The sequence below is a fragment of the Ictidomys tridecemlineatus genome, chromosome 13, assembly GCF_052094955.1.
Source record: "Ictidomys tridecemlineatus isolate mIctTri1 chromosome 13, mIctTri1.hap1, whole genome shotgun sequence".
In the NCBI taxonomy this organism is placed as follows: domain Eukaryota; kingdom Metazoa; phylum Chordata; class Mammalia; order Rodentia; family Sciuridae; genus Ictidomys; species Ictidomys tridecemlineatus.
Window position 1 is genome coordinate 95,754,908 of NC_135489.1, and position 21,204 is coordinate 95,776,111.

Sequence of the window (21,204 nt, forward strand, 5' to 3'; positions counted from 1 at the left end):
GTGGGCTCTCTCCTTGCTAAAGAAGATGACAGATTCGACTGTCCTCACATGACTGACATCACATCAGTGTCTCTTCCTTCTCCTGGGTGACCACTAATGCCTTCATGAAGCCCTATCCTCAGTATCTCATCAAACCTCCTAAACACTAAAGTTCATCTCCACATACCATCACATTGGGGGTTAGGATTTCAACAGGTGAATTTTGGAGGATAAAACATTCAGTACAGGCTGGGATTGTTGCTCAGTTGTAGATTGCTCGCTTAGCACCAGTAAGACACTGGGTTCGATCCTTGGCATCACATAAAAAAATAATAAAAATTAAATTCTTAAAAATCAAATTCAGCACATAACACACCATACCATCAAGGAATCCAAGTGAAATCCTACAGGCCAACACTTCCCTTGGTGTTAATGTTTGATATGGGGTATAGTGTCCCAGAGCCCCAGTACCATACCTGAATATGATGGAGCAGATGTAACAAAGGTAGGAGGACATGTTGGGCCAGTTAGGCTGAGAATGGAGGGTGACATTGTGGACACTGACTGATCCTGATGAAGTGCAGCCCAGTGCTTCATTCCCTGTCTCAATGGGAGTCCACCATGACCATGGAGGAGGCCCTGTGGAAGGGTTTGCAGGAATGGCAGCGCACCAGCTACGTTGATCGGATGGTCTTCTATGAGAAAGCAGAAAAGTGAGTCAGTTTTCAGAGCCCAGACCCGAGTGGTGGGTATCTTGGTTGCATAGCAGTGTCTGATAGGGCCTGTCACCTACCTATGTGTTAGATCCAAGCCATCTCTCTCTCCAAATAACAGCTCCCTCTAGCTGGAAGGCTGGGATTTCTCTCTGCAACAATGGAGGTTCAGGGTCAGGGTGGGGAGGAGTAACCAGCCCAGTCACAAGGTTTTCTTCTGCTTTCTTGGCTCTGCAAAGGGGAAAAGTTGCACTAGATTCACTCACGCCACCCGCCTGGGAACTGGCACCTCTTTACAGAGTGCCAACTACAAAAGATCCTGAACATGGCCACTACTTCAACCTCATGTTCCAGAAGATGGCAGTGGAGAGTGCATGGTCAGGGACATCCAGCACCTCAGATGCCCCGAGGACCTGCCTCTGATCTTACTGCCTTTGTTCTATGAAATCCCTGCCATTGCAACAAGTGAAAAGAAGGAAAAGAACAGCCCTCATTGGAAGCAACCCAATGTTCTCAGTTTAGCTTCCATTTTCTCATGACGTCTTCTGTCCCTTGGCCTCCCAGGTGATCCTTCCAGGGCTCATGTGCCAGACTCAGTATCCCTGAATTGGGCCAGGATCCCTGGTTTCCCTGATATAAATCACATCCCTAATGAGTTTCTGGAACTTACCTGATCCGTGTGGTTCCTGGCAGAAACAGGAGAGACCTAGAATAAGGGAGAGCCAGGGGCCCTGCCTAGGTCCCTCAGATCTGATTCCTTTCAGGTGGTAGCTGATGGACTTGATGTGGTTCTTCCTGCGTAGAAGCTTCTTCCTGGGACTGGCCCAGCCCACTCCAGGACACAGCTCCACATCCCTGCCACCAGCTCCTGCCTGGTATGGGACTAGCACCTGCCTGGTATGGCTGACCTGCTTTTCAGCTCAGCCTGTGCCTCCTTTTTCCAAACTCCAACCAGGTACATGGAGTTTGAGGCTGCAGAGGAAATGGAGGCTCCAAGGATGCAATTGTCAGGGGTCTTCCAGTGCCAACCTCCTGTACCTCCGTGGATGGATACTCCAAGGCCTCAGATTCCCAAGCTGTTCAACAGCTAGGTGGGGTTCCCACATTCCCACAGGAACTCATGATAGTGTCCAACGTCACCAAAGGGTGACTAGGTCCAAGGCAGTCTGTTGTCCCAAGTAAGAACTTTTCCTTCAGTATGGGGGATTTGGTCTTGCAAACAGAATACCCTCCTAGCACCTGAAGTTCCTGACACCCCTCGTTTTGAACTGTGTATTGACTGGGCCAAGTATGTAGCTCCTTTCTTTTTTTTCATCTTGAAAAACTGCACCTTAGTTAATAATAATAATTCCCTTTACCCCCAAGGGCTTAGCAACCACCATTCTAATTTCTCTAGTAATTTGACTAATTGGTGTACTTTATATAAGTTTGATCTTAACAATATGTGCTGTTTTTATGAGTGAGTGTGTGTGTGTGTTTGTCTGTCTAAATTCCTGTACTTATAATAATGTTCTCAAGTTCCTCCATATCGGTCAGATAGTTCCTTCCGATAGTATCAGTCAAAATTTCCTTTATTTTTCAGACCAAATAATATTTCATCATATGGGTGTGTGCTAAATTCTTAAAACCTCTCCTCAATAGACCCTTGGCTAAAACAGATAATCTTTGTATGATTATGTGTGTAGAAATATCTCTTCAAGTCCTTGCTGGCTCCCTTCTGCCTCTCTGACTTCATCCCTCTCTCTCTTTAACTTATTTTCCTTGGCTGTTTCTTGTCTGTGCTTTTTATCTCCACCCACCTGTGTTTATCCATTATTTCATATTTAGATTTTTTTAATTTTATTTTTAAATTAAAGGATATATAAACACTATAATCTCTCTCTATATAAATTGTTTTACTTCCACCCTGAAATCAGTACCAGCATCCTGCATTATATTCTTTCATGCCTTTTGCTCTGATTGTTTACTTATATACTATATATATATATATATATATATACATATATATATATATATCCTTTTTCCCTCATTTTAATCAAAATGGTATCATTTTATAAACACTACAGTGAAACTTGCTTCTTTTTCACTTGCCAATTTATTATGGATATTGCAAGTAAATATAGATCTAACTACCTTTTTTTTTCTTAAAAGATCTATCCTTTTCATAAATGCAATAAAATAAATAATCCTTGTATGATCACATGTGTATAAATATCTCTTTAATTCTTTGCAGGCTCCCTTCTGCCTTTTGCCCTCCTTTTGCATAAACACAATCCTATTCTTGTTTAATCAGCCAAATATCTGGAGAAGTCCACCATTCTCATACATCTATGTACTTTTTCTTTTTTAAAAAATATTTTTAGTTGCCAGTGAACATTTATTTTTATTTATTTATCCATATGCAGGGCTGATGATTGAACCCAGGGCCTCACGCAATGCCAGGCAAGTGCCCTACCACTAAGCCACAACCCCAGCCCCACTTTTTTTTCTTTTTAGGTTTTGGGATTAAAATAAGGGCTTTGCTTGTGCTCATCACATGCCCTACCACAGAGCGACAAGATATGCTTTTTTAAAAACATGTGGGTCCTTGGCCAAACTAAAATTCTAACCTCATTATTACTCTGCTTCCTTCAGAGAAATGGTCCACATAATGACTGCTGATGAGTGAAGTCTTGGTTCCTTACTGTTCCTGCTTTGGAGTTGGGTGAGAGCCTCAGAGCTTTGACCAACTAACTACAACCCATGCACTCACTTGGAGACTCAAGGCGTACCTGAAGGGAAGCCGAGGCGCACACACCTGGCACGGGCACCAGTGCTGGGTGAGGAAACCTAAACTGCAGTGGAGCAGTTGCTGGAGACTTGAACTCCAGAGAGGCCATGGGAGCACTGGGGCCCCTCACTCCCTTGGATACTACCTCCAGGAGCCTTGTCAGGTTCTCAGGCTTTAGACTAGACTGTTTCTGGAAAGGGTATGGAGAAAATGAACTACTTCCAGAATATTTGTTCTACTATCAAGTATAAAGCCTGATGCAAGAGAAATTCTCATGTCAGGGCCTGACCTTTAGAGTTTTATCAGCATCTAACTGACTTGGGGGACAGAAACACCCAAATCCAGCTCCCTCTTTCCTTCCTGCCCCACCAGGGTGGGAATGGGTGCCAATGAGATGTGGGCATGAAGGTCCCAGCTCAGGGACACAGGCTCCCTATGAGACTGAGGTCTAATCCTAGGACCAGGGAGTGCTTCCTGTCCCACGTCCTCACCTCAGCACCACCTCAGTAGGGCTTCTGTATAATGAGAGAGGAAGGAACTGTCTCAGCCCATAATCAGTAAGGATCCACTGGGAAACTAACAGGCCAGAGGGGAGACAAAAATAAGGACACCAGAGGAAATTTAGCCTCTCACACACGGAAACACCAGAGTAAACACAAACTAATGACTCACCAGGTGAACATGAAACATCACCCTGCACACCCATGGACCTCTGCTCCTGTCACCCAGCAGATCATATGTGACTTTGTGCAGAAAATTTCAAGACAAAGAAGACAAATAAAAAAGGCTACATTTCCTGTAAGGAAGAGCAATCATCAACACTAGGCTTATATTTAGTGGATACTTTGAAATATTCAGGTCAGCAATCCAAAATAACTGATTTATACATTTTAAGGGTTCTCATGGAAGAAACAGAGAGTTTGCAGAAACATATGTGCAATGTCAGCAGGTAGATGGACATTTCAAGAAAGAGCTAAAGGAAATGCTAGAAATCAGGGCACTGTAATGAAAATGAAGAAAACATTTAAAAAACTCATCAACAAATATCCAGAGCTAAGCAAGAATGAGTGAGCTTGAAGTTTGTTATATAAACTTCTCAAACCCAGATGCAAAGAGAAATGGGTAACAATGTCAAAATAGAATCCCCAAGAATATGGGATAACTATGAAAATTGCAACACATGCAAAGTGGGAATACCAGAAGAGAAGAAAGAAGAAATATTTGAAATAATAATGACTGAAAATTTGCCAAAACTCACAACAGCCATCAAACCACAGAAATCATTGAGCAGAATAAATGCCAGAACATTCCATCTGGGCATGTCATATTCATACTGCAGAAAATAAAGACAAGGAGAAAATCTTCAAGAAGCCATAGGGGGAAAGTATGCCTTATCCACTGAGAAGCAAAGATCTGATGACATCATACTTTCCTTCAAAGATTATGCAAGCCAGAAAGGGGAGCAATGAAAAACATAGTGTTGAGAGGAAAAAATTCCTCTTTACCCCAAATTCTATACCAGTGAGATGCTCCTGCAAAGGAGAATAAAAATGAAGACTTTCCAGTCAAATAAAATTGGAGAGGAATTGTCACCAGCAGATCTTCCTTGAAAGAAATGTTAAAAGAATTTCTTCAGTGAGCCAGAAAATGAGATCTGTCAGAAACCTGGATCAACATAAGAGAGAGCAGGAATAAGTGAAGTAAAATCAACACTCTGAGTTTGAGATCTTAATTGAAGTAACAGATAGCAATCCATTCAAAATGATAATGCAGGACTGGATCCAATGACTAAATCTTATGAATAAATGAAAGAATATTAGCAAATTACAGGAGAGAAGAAGTGGGAACACTGCATGAATTTTGTGCACCAATCAGCGGGGGTTGTTGGTGATGGTGTCACTTGATGTTTCCCCAGGGTGCTGCCACTTCTTTCCCAAGAAGCCAGGCCTTGTCCTCTCATTGAATCACCTACTCAGGAAGGCCATGGCCATGCTGGGGGTCAGTCCAAAACCTGGGGATCTGTCCAGATCTTTCACAGACACTTTCTCTGTTGAGAAATAAATGCTGATGCACAGATAAATACAATTCTGTATTGTTCTTTTCCCCTTGAAAGCACAGCAGCAGCATTTTCCCACACCACACACAATCCTTTATTACATCTTCCTGTGCAAAAGTCTTCACCTAGAATCCTCTTCTTTCCATTTGCAAATTCAACCAGAAACGCTAGAGCTTTCTCCACACTCAGTTCACCTGACATGAACATGCAGTGGACAAGAGAGGAGCTGGGTGAGGTCACAGACATTAAACATTCCTAAGTTGTGACTATTCTGACTTCATTATGCAGGCTCTGGGGTCGGACACCAAGTGTGCCTTTCTAACATCTTTCCAACAGTTTCCCAAGGTCCCCAAAGGCCTGTGTATTTAAGCCTTGGCCCCAACCTGTGGCACTATTGGAAGGTGCTGGGAACTTTAGGAAGCTGGAGGAGGTTAGATCACTGGAGGTGTGCCCTTAAAGGGGATGTCAGAAACCTGGCACCTCCTGTTGCTCTCTACTTCCTGATCAGCATTGCTCCACAATGTGTTCCTGCCACAGTGTGCTGCCATGTCACAGGCCCAAGGCAATGGGGCCCACTGACCATGGGATGCATTTCAGAAACCATGAGCCACAATAAGCCTTTCTTCTTTTTCAGTTGATTATGTCAGATGTTTTGTTACAGTAATGAAAACCTCACTAACACCCTGGATGGGAAAGCCCCAAGGTCAGCTTCTGAGTTCATTCATGTCATCTCAAATACATGGCTGATTACAATCTTAGAATCAAAATCCACAAAGACTTAAGGAACCCAGACTCCTGATTCCAAATGTCCAGATCCCTAGGCTTTCAGGTTCTGTGCCACATAGGATTCAGCAGCCATGGACTCATATATTTTCAGACTAAAAGGGATGTAGCACTGCTTAATTCTCACCTGAGAGAGCATGGAAATGAGGGACAGGGGGCCAACGTCTAGTCAAGGGTGAGAAACTACCTGAGATTCTTCTGGGTGTGCTGGGTGTGCTGGTACAGCTGGGTGTTACCCAGGAGCACCTCACAGTCCTGTGGTGCCTGGGATTTGCTGGAGGAGGAAGGGCCCATTATCAGCATCGTCTCTGATTCAGGGGCCCCCACTCTTCCTGCATCCTCATCCCACTGCCCACACTGCTCTGGACCCCCTTCTCCAAGCCCTGATTCCAGGCACCTTTGTCTCCTCCCTTCTAACACTCAGGAGCCTCCTCGCTCTGGGTTGATGAACATTCAACTCACAACCTCAGGACGTAGGGCTTCCCACCACCTCCTAGAACTGGAGGAGCTGAGAATCCTGGTGCTGGAAGGGTACTAAGGGGTGCCTCAGATCAAACCCTCTTATTTTCCTAGGAGGAGCTCTGGACCATTACCATGTTATGGTTCAGATCTTAAATGACTCCCATAGGTTCATGTGCAAAAGGCTTGGGTGCTGGTCTGTGGCAATAATGAGAAATGGCAGAAACTGTAAGCAGCAGAGCCTAGTGGAAATCAGTTAGGTCCTCAGGTTGGGGGTGCTCTTGACATGTTGGGACCATGTACCCCTATTTGCTTCCTTGCTGCCATGAGGTGAAAGGGACTCCTCCACCATGTGCTCCTGTCACAGTGTACTGTTCTCCCACAGGCCTGAAACCATGTGGCCAAGTTTCCATGTACCGGAGGTACTAAGTAAACCGTGACCCAAAGTAAAATTACCTACTTTTGACTCAATTCTCAGATATTTTGTCACAATGACAAAAAGCTAACTCATATACCAGGTCTCTTCCTGTCACCTTTTGATCCATCCCTTGGCCTCACCACCTCCAACCCACTCCCTCAGGGTTGCTTTTCTCCACTTGGAGGTAAATGCTCACAAAGAATTTCTTAAATGCACAAATGAGTGCACAGAATTGAAGTTCTCCTGTTTCTGAAGGGGAATGAGTAACTTCATGGCTTTGTTCACACAGTTCTCAGACCTGTAGGGCGCCCATCCATATCACAAGCCCAACTCCTCCTTTAAGGAAGTCCCTTGACCCTGCCCCCCACAATGTAGCTTCTCTCTGGACCCCTTCCCTCACATCTGCCCTCCTTGCCCACTTTGAGCTTCTTCCTGCATCATGCTGACTGAAGCTTGTTCCTTGTCTTCCTGAAAAGATGGAGACACACTGGCATGGGATCTCGCCACCCCTCCCCCCCCCCGATGTCATGGAGGGTTTCAGGGGACCCTGCACAGATTCAAGAGAAGCTAGCTGAGGATTCAGGGACAGCAAGTGTACAAATTGCAACTCCCCTACCTGGGCTATGAGTCCCTCCTTCCCTCTGGGTCCCTCCACATGTGTTCTGAAGTTAGCCACAGAGACAGGCCCAGGAGGGCCAGGAGAGGTAGACTCCTGACTGTCCATGTCATTCTCCAAGGCTGGGGAACCCTACTCTCCCCACCAACGCAGCCTGACACATGGGGCAGGGGTAACTCTGGCTCCTCCCAGGAATGAAGTTTAACAAAAGTAATGAAAGAAATCATTTCACTGCTGATCATATCTGGTCTCTGACTAGATTCTTACTCTCAGGAGTGTAGGGTAAGGTGCCAATGTTCTCAGCACACGTCCTTGTCAGGGGGGACAGACATAGGGAAGAGGGGTCTCTCAGCGGGGGCTGAGGATGAAGGATGATAAGGACCCAGGAAATGAAGAAAGCACTGGGTGGCCAGTGGGGAGGACAGTCCAGGTGGAGCAGACACTGGATCAAAGAAGGAGCAGTGTGCATTTGGTGGCAGCACAGGGACCCCAGCAATACCCAGAGGAGGGCCATCCCCTCTGATCCCCTTTTCTCTTCTCACCCTTCCTCCCCTGCCAAACCCCCTGAGAGGGCCCCAGGAAGCATAACTCACTTGAGAAAGCACTGGGCTGTGGAAAGCAGCCAGTGGGCGTCAATGAGGACAGCTCCGCAGAGATGCTGGCCCAGGTAGAGCAGGCTGGCCTGCCACGGCCACTGGCCACTCACCGAATCATGGCCACCATACACCTTCCCTATCATCTTGGTCTTCCTCACACTGTGGAGACAATCCCCCCAGATCTGTTAGAGATACATGTGGTGTCCCATACCACCCCAAGGAGGTCCCTCCTTCACTTCACACATGGGAAGGCCAAGGTCAAGGGACAAGTGACCCAGCCCAAATGATTGAGGGCTGTCTTGGCTTCTGACTTCAGTCATCACAGCCCAGGCCTAGATGGCCTAGTACAGCTGAGAAAGAGCTGTGGGGATATTGGTCTGGGGGTCTGGACAGGAAGGGGCAAGGTGAAAGGCTGCTCACAGCACAGCCCTGGGACTGGGAAGGATTCCCTGGGGCCTCACTCCTTCCACCAACACAACTCTATGCCTACTTTGCAGATGAGGGGAGTGAAGTTCTCTGGGGTTACTAATCTTACTTTTCAGAGGTCCTAGTTTCTAGGCAGCTGTTTTCACTCCACACCCTCCACCCCAGTGTCATGAGGAGCAAAGTCACCAGCAGGTGTCTGTAGTACTGTGTGACCTGGGGCAACTGACCCCCACCCCCTCATGGCATGCTCCATTGCTAAAGGGGTGGGGCAGATGGAGACAACTCTGTTTAGAAGACTTCTATCTGGGGGAGGATCCATGGTCCTCACAGTTGAGAAGGGTTATCTTGGTCCCTGGCTGTGCTCCCAGATTTCTGGAAAGGGACCTGAGACTCCTGAGCCTGACTGCCTCTGCCTCTGGGCCCCCTACAGCCCTGGGCCAGACCTGGGCCACGCATCCTGTTCCACAGCCTCATGCCTGAGCTCTGGCAGGGATTCCCACCCATAAAATCTCCGCCAGATTGGGAAACCTGACCTACCTTGGGTGATGTCGTCTTTTCGGACTTCTGCTTCAGGGTAGAGACAAAGAGAACACACTGGTGGCTTCTCACTGCCCGCCTGGGCCTGCTCCTGCCCCCTCCAGCCTCTCCCACCAGCCCCTACTGCAAAGGGACCTTGGGCCCCGCCCACACAGCCCCAGACCCTGCTGGCTATGGGCTCCAGGTCCTCCTGTTCCCCTGGGAGTTCATCTGCGTTTCCTGGCGGCTGCCAGAAACCAGGGGTACAGGCCGCCTGGAGACGGAGAGACCACAGCAACAACAATGGCCGCAGAGCCATGAGCCTGGCCTGGTGCCCATCCGGGACTGCTGGACTCTGGGGATGACCCCACCCTGACCTGCACCTACCCATGCGCAGAGGGTTCCTCACCCTGCCATGAGACAGGCATCAACACTCCAGCTACCGCACCCACCACCCACCCTCCACCCACCTGACTGTGCCCTCAGCTGCCACCACAGGCACTGGAGGCCCTGGCCCTCATCCCAATACAGACCCCCCTCACACACACACTGGCCCAGTACCCTGACCCCTCCCACACCATCCTTGACCCAATCAAGGACCCAGATCAATGAGAAAAGGAAAAGGAGGCTACCCATAGAAAAAGAGAAAGGATATTCAATAGTAATTCATCCCAGGCGTGTGGCCCAGAGGCAGGGCCATCCTGCATTCCAAGGCAGCTCTCTATGTAACACACTGAGTTTGGAATAGTCAATCTACATTCATTTTCGCATTTCTTTTGCTTCATTTCTGGATTATAAACATCAGACTACAAGGAACTCATTAATCACTTTCAAAAAAAAGGGGGATCACATGGAGTAGAATTGGTTCTGAGCACTTACAATGGAACAGGAGGTCACTGAAAATCACATCTCAGATGCATACCTGGACAATTCTTTTATTCACCTGCTGTCCAAAGTGGGCCAAACCGTCAGTTTCCTGAAACGTTGCTAAACTCTGCTGATTTTCTGTACAAACTATTCCTTCCAACCAACTATTCAGAGACTGAGTCTGCACCTATGTTTGTTCCCACAAAATAGCTTGATTTTTCATGTACCAGTATAGAACAAAAAACAAAACGAATGCTGGTGAGGATGAGTGGGAAAAGAAACATTGTACACCACTGATGAGAATGTAAATTAGTATCATCCCTCTGCATAAAAGTATGGAGGTACCCCAAAAAGCTAAACATAAATTGATTATACCATCCAGCTATCTCATTCCTGACATATACCCAAAGGAATCAAAGCAAGCATAGTAAAGAGATACCTGCATACACAGGAATGAGATATCTTCATCTATGTACTGTTCTCAATAGCCAAGCTATGAAGTCAGTCTAGATGCCCATCAAGAGAAGAATGCGTCAACAAAATGTGCTACATAAACCTGTCCTCATGGTGCATCCCAATGGCACAGGAGACTGAGGCAGGATGAGCTCAAGTTCCAGGCCAGTGTAACAACTTTGTAACAACCTATCTCCAAATTTTAAAAGGGACTAAGGAGAAGTTGTTCATTCATAGAGCCCCCTGGGTTCAATACCCACCCAGTACGATTTTAAAAAAAGAACTTCATATATGTGAGAAATAGAAAATCTGATGATTCATGTTCAAAAAGTAAATTCTCAAGTAAGTAGATTTTAGAAATTCTAAATACAGGGAAAAGAGAAGGCAGAGTAGAAAATCACTAAAGGACAGTTTATGCAGTACCATTCATATGTGGCAGCCTTGAGACTTATACACATATCGTCTCCTAGAAAAATAGGATGTGGGAATAGGGACCTGTTTAACAGATTAACAGGAGGAAATACCACATTGAGAAACATTAATTGAAGGGGAAAGAGATCTTAAATGTGGAAAGAGAGTTTTCTTATATGGGAATGTGGCATCTTAGGCAAAGTTCACTAAGGTTGTGACCTTCTTAACCAATCTTAGTTCTTAACCAATGAGGAACTGGGGGATTGAACTTGTGTTTAAGAGGATAAAATACATATTGTACCTGCTCTCTAAAAGTCTCACTTCTGTTGCACTCTGTGTCTCCATGTTCTTTCCCTGGGATTGGACAAAAGATCGTGTTTCAGAAACACATGCGTGTGCGTGCGCGCACACACACACACACACAGAGAGAGAGAGAGAGAGAGAGAGCGAGAGAGAGAGAGAGAGAAACAGAGACAGAGAGAGAAATATTAGTATTATTCAGCTATAAAGAAAAATAATACCATGTCCTTTCAGGAAAATGGATAAAATTATAGATGACAATATGAACAAAATAAGCAAGACTCACAAAGACAAGTGGAAATGTGTTCTCTCATATGAGAAATCTTGAGGGAAAATATGATATTAAAGAGGGCCTATAAGGGATAGAGGAGGGAATCCGGGGGAGGAAGATTAATATAAAAGGAGGAAAAGGGAAATGTAGCTACAATCAAAGCTCCTTAGAATCACGTATGGAAATTTCCCAATGAAACCCATTATTCTGTACAATTTACATTCCCTAATGTGTATAACAAAATTAAACTAGATAAGCCTCTAATTGTTTTTTAATTTGTGAAAGGAAAAGACTGAATGGTAATGAAACCCATGAAAATATGTTCCACATCCTTAGTAATTAGAGAAATGTAAATTAATACTACAATGAAACACCATTTAATTTCATTACAATGGCTAATGAAACAGACAATACCAAAAGTTGGCAAGGATGTAGAAAAAGTGGAACCCAGACACATTTCAGAAGGAATATAACATAAGGCATCCTTTAGAAAGAAGTTTGGAAATTTATAAAATACCAAACATAAAGTTACCATTTGACCTCGTAGTTTCACTTCTCAGAATCTACCTAAGAGAAAAAAAAAACACATGTCCCCAAAGAAAGAAAACTAAAGAATAAAATTAAAGAAAACTAAAGAATAACACAAAATAGCTCAACTTAGAAACATGTGTCTCCATGAATACTTGCAGAAGAATTTTCATAACAGCATTGTTCATAATATCCCCATTCTGCAAATGCCTGTCAACTGGTAAACAAATATCAAAGTGTGGTACAACTATGCTTTGGAAGAAAACATAACAAAACACAGGTAAGTGCCACAGCCTAGAAATTCAAAACGTTACCCTAAGTGGAGGAAGCCAGTTGCAGAGGACAACAAATTCTGGGTTTCCATTTATCTGAAATGCTCAGGAAATGAAAAAAAAATTTTAAAAAATCTGGTAGTTATCTAGGGGTAGAGGTCGGAGTGGAGATTAAAATAGCAAATTGGGTGATTATGGCACAAATCTATGAATTTAACACTGTTTCAACGAAAAAAAATTAAAGCAGAGAGATAATGCTTTAGGACACATAAGATGGAGTTGGGAGAACATTGCAAGTCACATGTGAGACCTGGGAGCACTCACAACTGAACCACTGAATTTGGCACCTGCCCAAGTGCATGCTGGCTGCATGGAGAGCCTTAAAGGCAAGGCTTTGGGATGACAGCACTGAGAGTCGGGAATTAAGACTGCTGCTGGAAAAATTAAGCCATTTTGTAGGAAGGGACATGAGTAAAATCTGAGTCTCTGGAGAGTTTGGTGGAAGGAGTGGTTTGTACAGAAGATCAAGAGTTTAACATTGTTTCAGGAAACAGGTAGTTTGACCCACTTGGGTCAGCATGGTGGTGTGGGGTGCAGCCCAGATGAAGGTTGAGCTGTGGTTCCCAGTGATGTCTGATTAACAATGGCTTCTTGCTCCATTTCAAGTGCCTAGAACCAATTCTGCTCTATTTGATTTTTTTTCCTGATATAGGCTAATAAAATAAGTTCCCTACAATCTGAACTGTACGGTCAGACATGAAGGAAAAGTTATAAGGAAATAAGAGTATATTGGATAAGAGAACAATAGAATAAGTAGATACAATGACAACAGGTATTTATGCCCCAATCATCAGTGCCATTAATTATATAAAAGAGACACTTCATGAGTTAAACTTTCAGAGAGACCAAGGTACAATAATTCCTTGAATCACATAATAATGGAATGAAAATAAAAATGTACACCAAAACCCCACAAGAACTAAATGAAGATATAGAGATTGAAAAATACATGTTTGAATGATGAATGGATGATAGAAGAAATCAGGGAAGAAATTTGTAAAAAATTCTTAGATGCAAATGAGAATGGTGATACAATATACCAGTAACTGTAGGTCAGTATGAAGTTAGTTCTAAGAGGAATGTTTAAACAATCAAATGAGGCATCTAAAGGCCCTTAAGAAAGAACAAACCAAATCCAAAAAGAGAAGAAGGAAGGAAATAATTAAGATCAAAGCAAAAATTAATGAAATTGAGAATGAAGAAAATATAAATGCTCCACTAAACTAAGAGTTTTTGAAAACATAAAAAGATGGATAAGCCCTTAACCAAAAAAAGACTCAAATTAATAAATTCAGAGTTGAAAAAGTAGAAATCATCACACATATCACAGAAACAAAAAAATCATTATGGATTATTTTGAAAAATTATACACCAATCAACTGGAAAACCCAGGGAAAATGGGTACATTTCTACACAGCTATAATCTGCAAAAATTGAAGTCAGAGGAAAAAGAAGGTCTAAAGAGACCAGTAACTAGCAATGAGAAGCAGTAATGAAAAGCTTGTAAGAAATAAAGCCCCAGGTCTAGATGGATTCTCAGCTAAATTCTAGGAGACTTCAGGAAGAACTCATGCCAGTGCTCCATGAAATGGAAAGGGATGGAATAAGTCCAAGTTCCCTCTGTGAAGTCTGTATCCCTCTAAGTCAAAACCAGATAAGGACACACTGAGGAAAGAAAACTGCAGACCAATATCCCACATGAACTTAAATGCAAAATTTCTTAATAAAATGTTAGCAAATCACATTGAAAAACATGTTAAGGGTATACAACATGACCAAGATGGATCAAAGAGCCAGGGATCAGACCAGAAATTATGCCTCCTTTAGAAGCAAATGGAGACTCAACACTCCAAGAATGACTTTCTTAATAGGACCCACACAATTCAGGAAATAAGGGCAAGAGTTAATAAATGGGTGTGTATTGAATAAAAAAAACTTATGCACAGCAAAGGAAACAAGATTTTGGAACCTATAGATTGAGAAAAAAATCTTTGCTACTCTTCTGACCAAGAAATACAGAATACATAAAGAACTCAGAATGCTTAACATCAAAAATCAAACAATGCAATAATAAGTGAGCAAAAGAAATAGACACTTCTCAAAAGAAGAAATAAAAATGGCCAACAAATACATGAATAAATGTTCAATACCATTAGCAATTAGGGAAATTAACAACCCCAAGATTTCATCTCACTCCAGTCAACAAGACAGCATCAAGAAAACACACAATAATAAATGCTGGAGAATATGAAAAAACACAGCAACACTTACACACTATTGATGTGGCTGTAAATTAGAAGAAACTCTATGGAAATAAGTATGGGTGCTCCTCAAAACACTAGAACTGAAGCCACCATATTACCTAGCAATACCACTCCTTGGTAGTTATCCTGACGATTTAAGGTCATCAAGCTACAGTGATACATGCACACCCACCTTTGGAGCAGCACAATTCACTATATCCAAATATGAAACCTAGGCCCATCAAAAAATGGAGTAAGAAAAAGTGATATGTATTGCATGGCTCTCTCTTGTCCAGTGTGGCTGTGGAGTCTCGAACCAAGACCTCCAGAGACCAAGCTAGAAGCAGGTCTCATTTGATTACGTAGTTACCGAGTATATATACTTGGGCTGTAGCTAAGCAGATTATAGGCGGCCACCAATACAGTTTCTGGCCAATTGACCCTGCAACAACCAATCAAGGAGGAAGCCATGGAGCAAGCGCTGGGACTGCAACACGTGGCCTCACTCTCAGCCCCTGTGCCTATGGGGTAAGCAGTTTGCCGCTCACGTGCCCAGCACAAGGGGAGTGATTTGCCACACTGGTGCCCTTAATGTAAGCCATGTATGCAGTACTCCAAGCACTTGTCCCCACAATATGTGTGTGTATGTGTGTGTGTGTCTATACATAAACATATAATAGAGACTTATTCAGTGTAAAGTAAAATTAAATTATGTCAATTTGAAGGAAAATGAATGGAACTGGAGTCCCTTAAGTTAAGCAATATCTTCTAAAATGAGAACATCAACAGTTGGATGTTTTCTCTCATATGTGAAATCTATAGAAGAAAAAGATAAATAGAGGTGGCGGCTCATGAAAATTGAAGGAACATAAGTAGATTTGATGAAAGGGACTATAGGGAGGAAGCAGGAAGAGAAAGGAAGAGAATGATATTGTTTAATTATATTCTTATTTCTTGTGCAATATGAATAAGAAAGAACAATTCTCACCAACACCAAAATAACCAGTTGCCCTTATGAGAGCTGGAAATACTGTGAAGGTTAATCTGATGCTATGTCAATATGAGATGTCATATGGCATGCTCTTTCTGTCAGCAAATACAGTCCTAGACTCAGAAGTGAGTCAGCTTCTGTGGTACCTGATTGATCTGGGATGAGTTCACGCCACACTCCAGAAATAAGAAAATGTCTTTTGGCCATGCCCAGTAAATCCCAGAAACCCCCAAGAAAGGAAAACCAGGAGACCAGATTCTAGGGAAGACCTGGAAGGAGGTGGAGCCATCAAAACAGCTACAACCTAGATGGAAGGTACCTCACACCATCAGCTTTCTCTATGGCTATAAAGGTACAGGGCAAACCAACTTGGATCCTTCTTGCCTGGGTAAAACCCCCCTCTGGATCCTGAAGAGACTCCAGACTCACTCACAACTTCATAGAATTCATCCTATGCCTGTGAAATTCTCAGAGAACTCTGCTTTTTTTTTTTTTTCCCCCGGCATTATACCTCCTCAAAATCAGATCAGCAGCTCATAATTATGAAGTGAGGTTTGCTTGTTCTCTTTGCTGCTCCACTTCTGCCTTAGGACAAATTCTCCAATTACAAAGCCCCAGACACCACCACCCACACTTCTGAACACACACCACATTCCCCTCAGTCAGTCCTAAACAGAACAAGGTCCAAATGAGGAATGCACAGCAACACATTAGGGACCCCACCACCCACCAAAGGAACAGGGGAACACCCCAGCCCTCTGTACTCTACCAACCCTCCAGGACCAGCACAGGCCTCATTTTCTCACCCAAATAATCGCCCTGTGATCCTCCTGCCCATCAAGACGGAAGGAAAATTTCGGGCACCCAGAAAGAGCCTCAAGGAGCCCCCAACAGCCCCCCACCACGCTGAGAGCACATCGTCAGTGTCACTGCGCAATACACGAGCACCACACATTAATAATACAACAGGAGTCTCTTTATTGCACACGACTTGGGGTCACACCGTTCTCCCGTCATCATTCAAGTGCTCTGTCCCCCAACAGCCCACCTACGAGGGCCGTCAATCACGGTGTGACCACAGGGGACCCAGCACACTCCGCTCAGTGTGTTCCCTTCTGCAAAGTCGCTAACGTCACGGGAAACGCGCGTCCTTCAGCCTAACAACCCTGATGCCAGCTGACGGTGTCCCCAACATTCAGAGCTTTCACAGCGACAAGGAGACGACCTTCACCACTTCCTCTGACACCGACAGGAGCCGCGGACCTGCTGACCAGGACCGCGCTTCTCAGGCACCGCACAGGTGCCCCGGAGCCCGGGCCCCACACAGGCTGCAAGGGTCACGGAGGGACGGCGCCCCAATGTGGGGGCCGCACTGGCCAACGGCCCCTCACTTCCGGGCCTGGTGCGGGCGGCCCACGTCCAGGGGAGGCCAGGACGGCGCTGCCCGGCGAGGCACAGGGGCCAGAGGACCAGGAAGGGACACCTTGGGGACGGGAGAGGCTCGCGGGTCCGGTACCTCGGGCCTCTGGGACTGAGTCTGGACGCCGCCTCGGGAGCCCTGCCGGCCGTTGGGAGCCCGCCAACCGCGCTCGCGCCTGCGCCTTGCCCCGCTGCAGCCCCAACGGACGCTGGAGCAGTTGGAGGGCGACCAGAGAGCATGCGCTTCCAGCCAAGTACGTGCGCATGCGCGAGGGGTGCAGGAGGGACCTGGGGGCGCCCTGCAGGAGGATGAGGTGGGTCGGGAAGCCTGCGAGGTGTCTCCAGCAAAGCGGCTCCTCCTCCAGAGCCTCTGGGCTGGCCCTTCTTTCAGCCTGAGCGTCTTTAATGACGAAGTGATTTTCACTGCTATGACTTAGACACCGCCCTGTGCAGCCCTTGGGAGCTCTCTACCCTGAAGCACTGGCTCCCCATTTGGGCCCAGTGTTTTCACCCCCTTCCCACTAACTCCCTTTGGTTCCTGTTCACTCGTCCAGACATCAGTGTGTGCTTTCCTCCTAGTCCAGCTGCAGGTTCCATTAAAGAATTATAGGTCTGGGTAACACTCTGAAAACCCCATTCCTTGATTTTGCCTACTGAGCACATTATTGCATACGGATAGCCCTCCCACTATATACAGATGCCCACATGTTCTCTTTGACAGTTTTACTCCTATGTTTGATGAAGATTTGGCAATGTCGACCAATTTGGGTACACACCAAATGTATCCTCTTCCTTTTCTACGCCATGGCATATTTTTAGCCTGAAGGTTTCAAATGTATACTTGGATCCCATTGACCCTGAAATGCTTTATCCCAAAACAACAAACAAAAACAATCCTTTGATACTCTGGAAATTTAGGTAATTCGTATCATTTCTTTCCAAAGGATAATGTGGAAGACATGTCACGTGTGATGCTGCCAAGGTCCTAGGACGGAAAACCTTTACAGTAGGCGGACAGGGCCTTCAGCCATTCTGCCAATGTTCCTGATGACAAGGACATCCATGTTCACAGTGTTTTTATTTTTTTTTCCCTTCGGCAATCAATATGAGTTCAGGACTTTACAAGAATAAAGGTCAGATGGTAGGACAAAAGGATTTCAATGCTCCTTCCCATGGCCACTTTGCACAAATTGCATTTGTCCAGTGGTATTATATGAGCAGTTTGAAGCAGTGCAAGACTGATGGGGTAACACTGAAGCTCAGTGGCAAAGCACTGACCAAGAGTATGCAAGGCCCCTGAATTCGACCTTGGTCTAGCAAATAAAGCTTGCTTTGAGAATCTGAACTCCATCAGTCATTATATGAAACAACTAAAACAACTGTGGAATAAAAAGACAGTTTTTCTACACTGCATAATTTATATCACTACTTTAAAAGAAAAGCTCCACGAGCTACTTCATCAATGACATCGATGTGGGGAATAACTACAGAAAAAGTGAAAGAAGCTTGTTCTTAGTGCCTGAATATCATGGATTGCCTCCTCCCCCATTCATTGAAAAGACTTCTAATAAGGTGTTGAATATTTCTGAAACACCCAAGAGTCTGTTTTACAGACTGGGAATGGGATTTAAAAAAAAACACTTTATACATAAAATGCAATCCATACCCTTCAGTTTAGAGTAGGGGCCGTTCAGACCCATGACTGTGTGGCTCATGAGAGCCATAGCTCTCACCACTCTGCTGTGCATTTGAGAAACTACTTCAAAATGACCCAGAGGCACACACCACTTGTGTCACCATTGAATTGCCTAAAGGCAACTGGAGGTTCTTCTATACCTGTCAGAGCTCTTGATGGAATGTCTGCCCAGCCCCCGCCAGGCCAGCTGCCCTTGGCCCCTCCCCCTGCAGAATGTCTGGGTCCAACATTCCACTGGGGTTTACATTTAAACTTTGCCCAGCTTGGCTCAGTTGGACCCTGAGAATCTGTTACAGACAGGTCACTCTCTGGATCCTGTACTGACTTTTCCCACTGTGGAGACTGTGAGACACTGTGTCCAGTGTCCTGACCTTTGGAAGGAGGTGAGCCTGGAGGGTCAGGGGCTTGTTATCTGAGGAGCAGTCACCTCCCAAACCCTTGGGAGTTAGAATGGAGTACTTCCCCTGAGGTCAACTCACTGAGCAGAAGTAAGGGAAGGAAAGAGCCTTAGAGGATGCACTTGACATGGCCCAGGAAGCCCCAGGAAGACTGATACTGCTCATGGGGAGGCGGGCTCCTAAGACCCAGGTCCAGGCTACTCAGGGGAAATACATTGGGTCAGCAGAAGGGAGAGAGGCCAAGGGCTTGATTCCTTATACAATGGACACAGGTCACTGCATGGTTTTTTAGGCAGTCCCAGATGGTGTCACAGTGGTGGTCAGTTAGGGCTCCCAGGAGTCAAGATGCTGAGCCCTGTGCCCATTCCTAAGACACAGGGAAGCTGCCTGGGATGTCATTCTGAGGGGATTGACCGAGAGTCTCAGATCATAACTGGGCAGTGGTGAGGAGTGTTCATAGCTAGAAAACTGCCCAGTGGGTCTCATAAATGACCACAGTCGCAGTGTGATATACTCTCTGTGGGTGAGGCTGCAGGTTTCTCCAACTGCCACAGCCCAGGCCACCTTGCCAACTTCCTGCCCAGGAAAACTTCTCCTTCCATTCAGACAGTTGGTGTCCTTGATTCTTGAAGGGCAGGGCACCCAGGAAACCTCAACCAACATAGATTTGGGCCTCTGGGGGGTCTTCTGAATGGTTATCTCTGAGTGTAGGCTCAGCTCCTTGTTTTGAAATCAACAGGAAGACTTTGCTTATCTTCCTGGTTTGGTTGGTACTCCATGAAAAGGGAGCACATGTGGGGTGTTCATTTTCCAGGATCAGGTTTGAAGATGACTGGGTTCTCATGAAGACAGGAAGGAGAGTGGCACACAGTTAGGAAGGGTCCCCACACGTATTGTCATTGGAACTTAGGCAGGTGTCCTGATTAATATGTGCAAGTGTTGAAGTGTGGTGCACCTCCCATCCCTTGACTACACTCTGCAGAACGTCCTGGTGGACAGGGATGTGCTCCAAACAACCTTGCCACAGGTAGCAGCTGGCACAGGCCTGATCCTCTGTGACACTTTCCTTCCATTTATTGGGAGCTCAAAGGAAAAGGACCTCAGAATGACTCCAATTCCCAGGCCCAATAAAAACATGACAGTGGCCGTGAAAATCTCTGAAGAGCCGCACTGCTCATAATCCCACCACCTCCCATGATCCTCAGAAGCTGTTGCTGGTCATTCCAGGAGAGGATTTGGGGAGCTCAGTGTCTATCACATAGACCTCTTCCCTGTGTCCTAGCAGGAACCAGTGAACACTGGGGACACAGCTGGCCAGAATCTGTCCCCCCACAGTGTTTGCTGTGGGAAGTGCTGGGAGAGGCACCCACATGCTGGGCGGGGTGAACTTCAGGATTCCTCAGCCTCTAGCTAGGCAGAGATCTTAATCAGGTGTTTCTTGTTTGTTTGTGGAAGCCTAGGAAAGAAGTGGAGGGGTACACAAGGAGTATTAGCAAATGGAAGGCTGAGGAGGTGGTGGGGCAATAATCTTTAGAACCCGTCACCTTCACAAACGACCCTGGAGTACCTGCATCTGCCCTCGAGAAGATCCCTTTCCTGTTGGCGAGCATGGGAGGGGCATGGTGCCACTGAGCAGAGTCACATTGATCCATTTCTAGGGAGTCACCTAGGAGGCCAATGGATTGTCTGCCAAGGATGCACAAGCGACCTCTCAGAGGCAGGGAAAGCTGAGGTGCCACAGTCCACTGACAGCCTTCAGGGAGCCCTGGTGTACTGGGAACCAGTTTTCTCAGGGTAGAACTATGACAAAGGGAACACAGCATGAAATTCACTCAGGGACAATTGCAAACTGCACAATATCCCTGCCAACAGGGCCCTGAGCTGTGAGCATTTGTCCTCAGATTCCCACTGAGTAAGAAACTGGGGGCCTGAATCCTGCTGCCATTCCCCCTCCTCCATTCTC

General features: G+C 45.5%; 3 long non-coding RNA genes across 4 annotated transcripts; 1 reads left to right on the forward strand and 2 right to left on the reverse strand.

Moving 5' to 3' along the window:
- Nucleotides 1–434: 434 nt before the first annotated feature.
- Nucleotides 435–17,388, reverse strand: LOC144370025 (uncharacterized). 2 transcript variants are annotated; one of them, XR_013429950.1, is made up of 3 exons: nucleotides 17,245–17,388; nucleotides 773–923; nucleotides 435–674 (listed from the first exon to the last, which is right to left on the reverse strand). It is a non-coding gene; the product is annotated as an uncharacterized LOC144370025 (long non-coding RNA). The 2 variants fall into 2 exon arrangements; XR_013429949.1 differs by lacking the exons at nucleotides 435–674; nucleotides 773–923 and adding an exon at nucleotides 16,683–16,991.
- LOC144370027 (uncharacterized) lies at nucleotides 16,991–18,492 on the forward strand. The gene is made up of 2 exons (XR_013429951.1): nucleotides 16,991–17,401; nucleotides 18,092–18,492. It is a non-coding gene; the product is annotated as an uncharacterized LOC144370027 (long non-coding RNA).
- Nucleotides 18,207–21,090, reverse strand: LOC144370028 (uncharacterized). The gene is made up of 2 exons (XR_013429952.1): nucleotides 20,809–21,090; nucleotides 18,207–20,697 (listed from the first exon to the last, which is right to left on the reverse strand). It is a non-coding gene; the product is annotated as an uncharacterized LOC144370028 (long non-coding RNA).
- Between the last annotated feature and the right edge of the window lie 114 nt (nucleotides 21,091–21,204).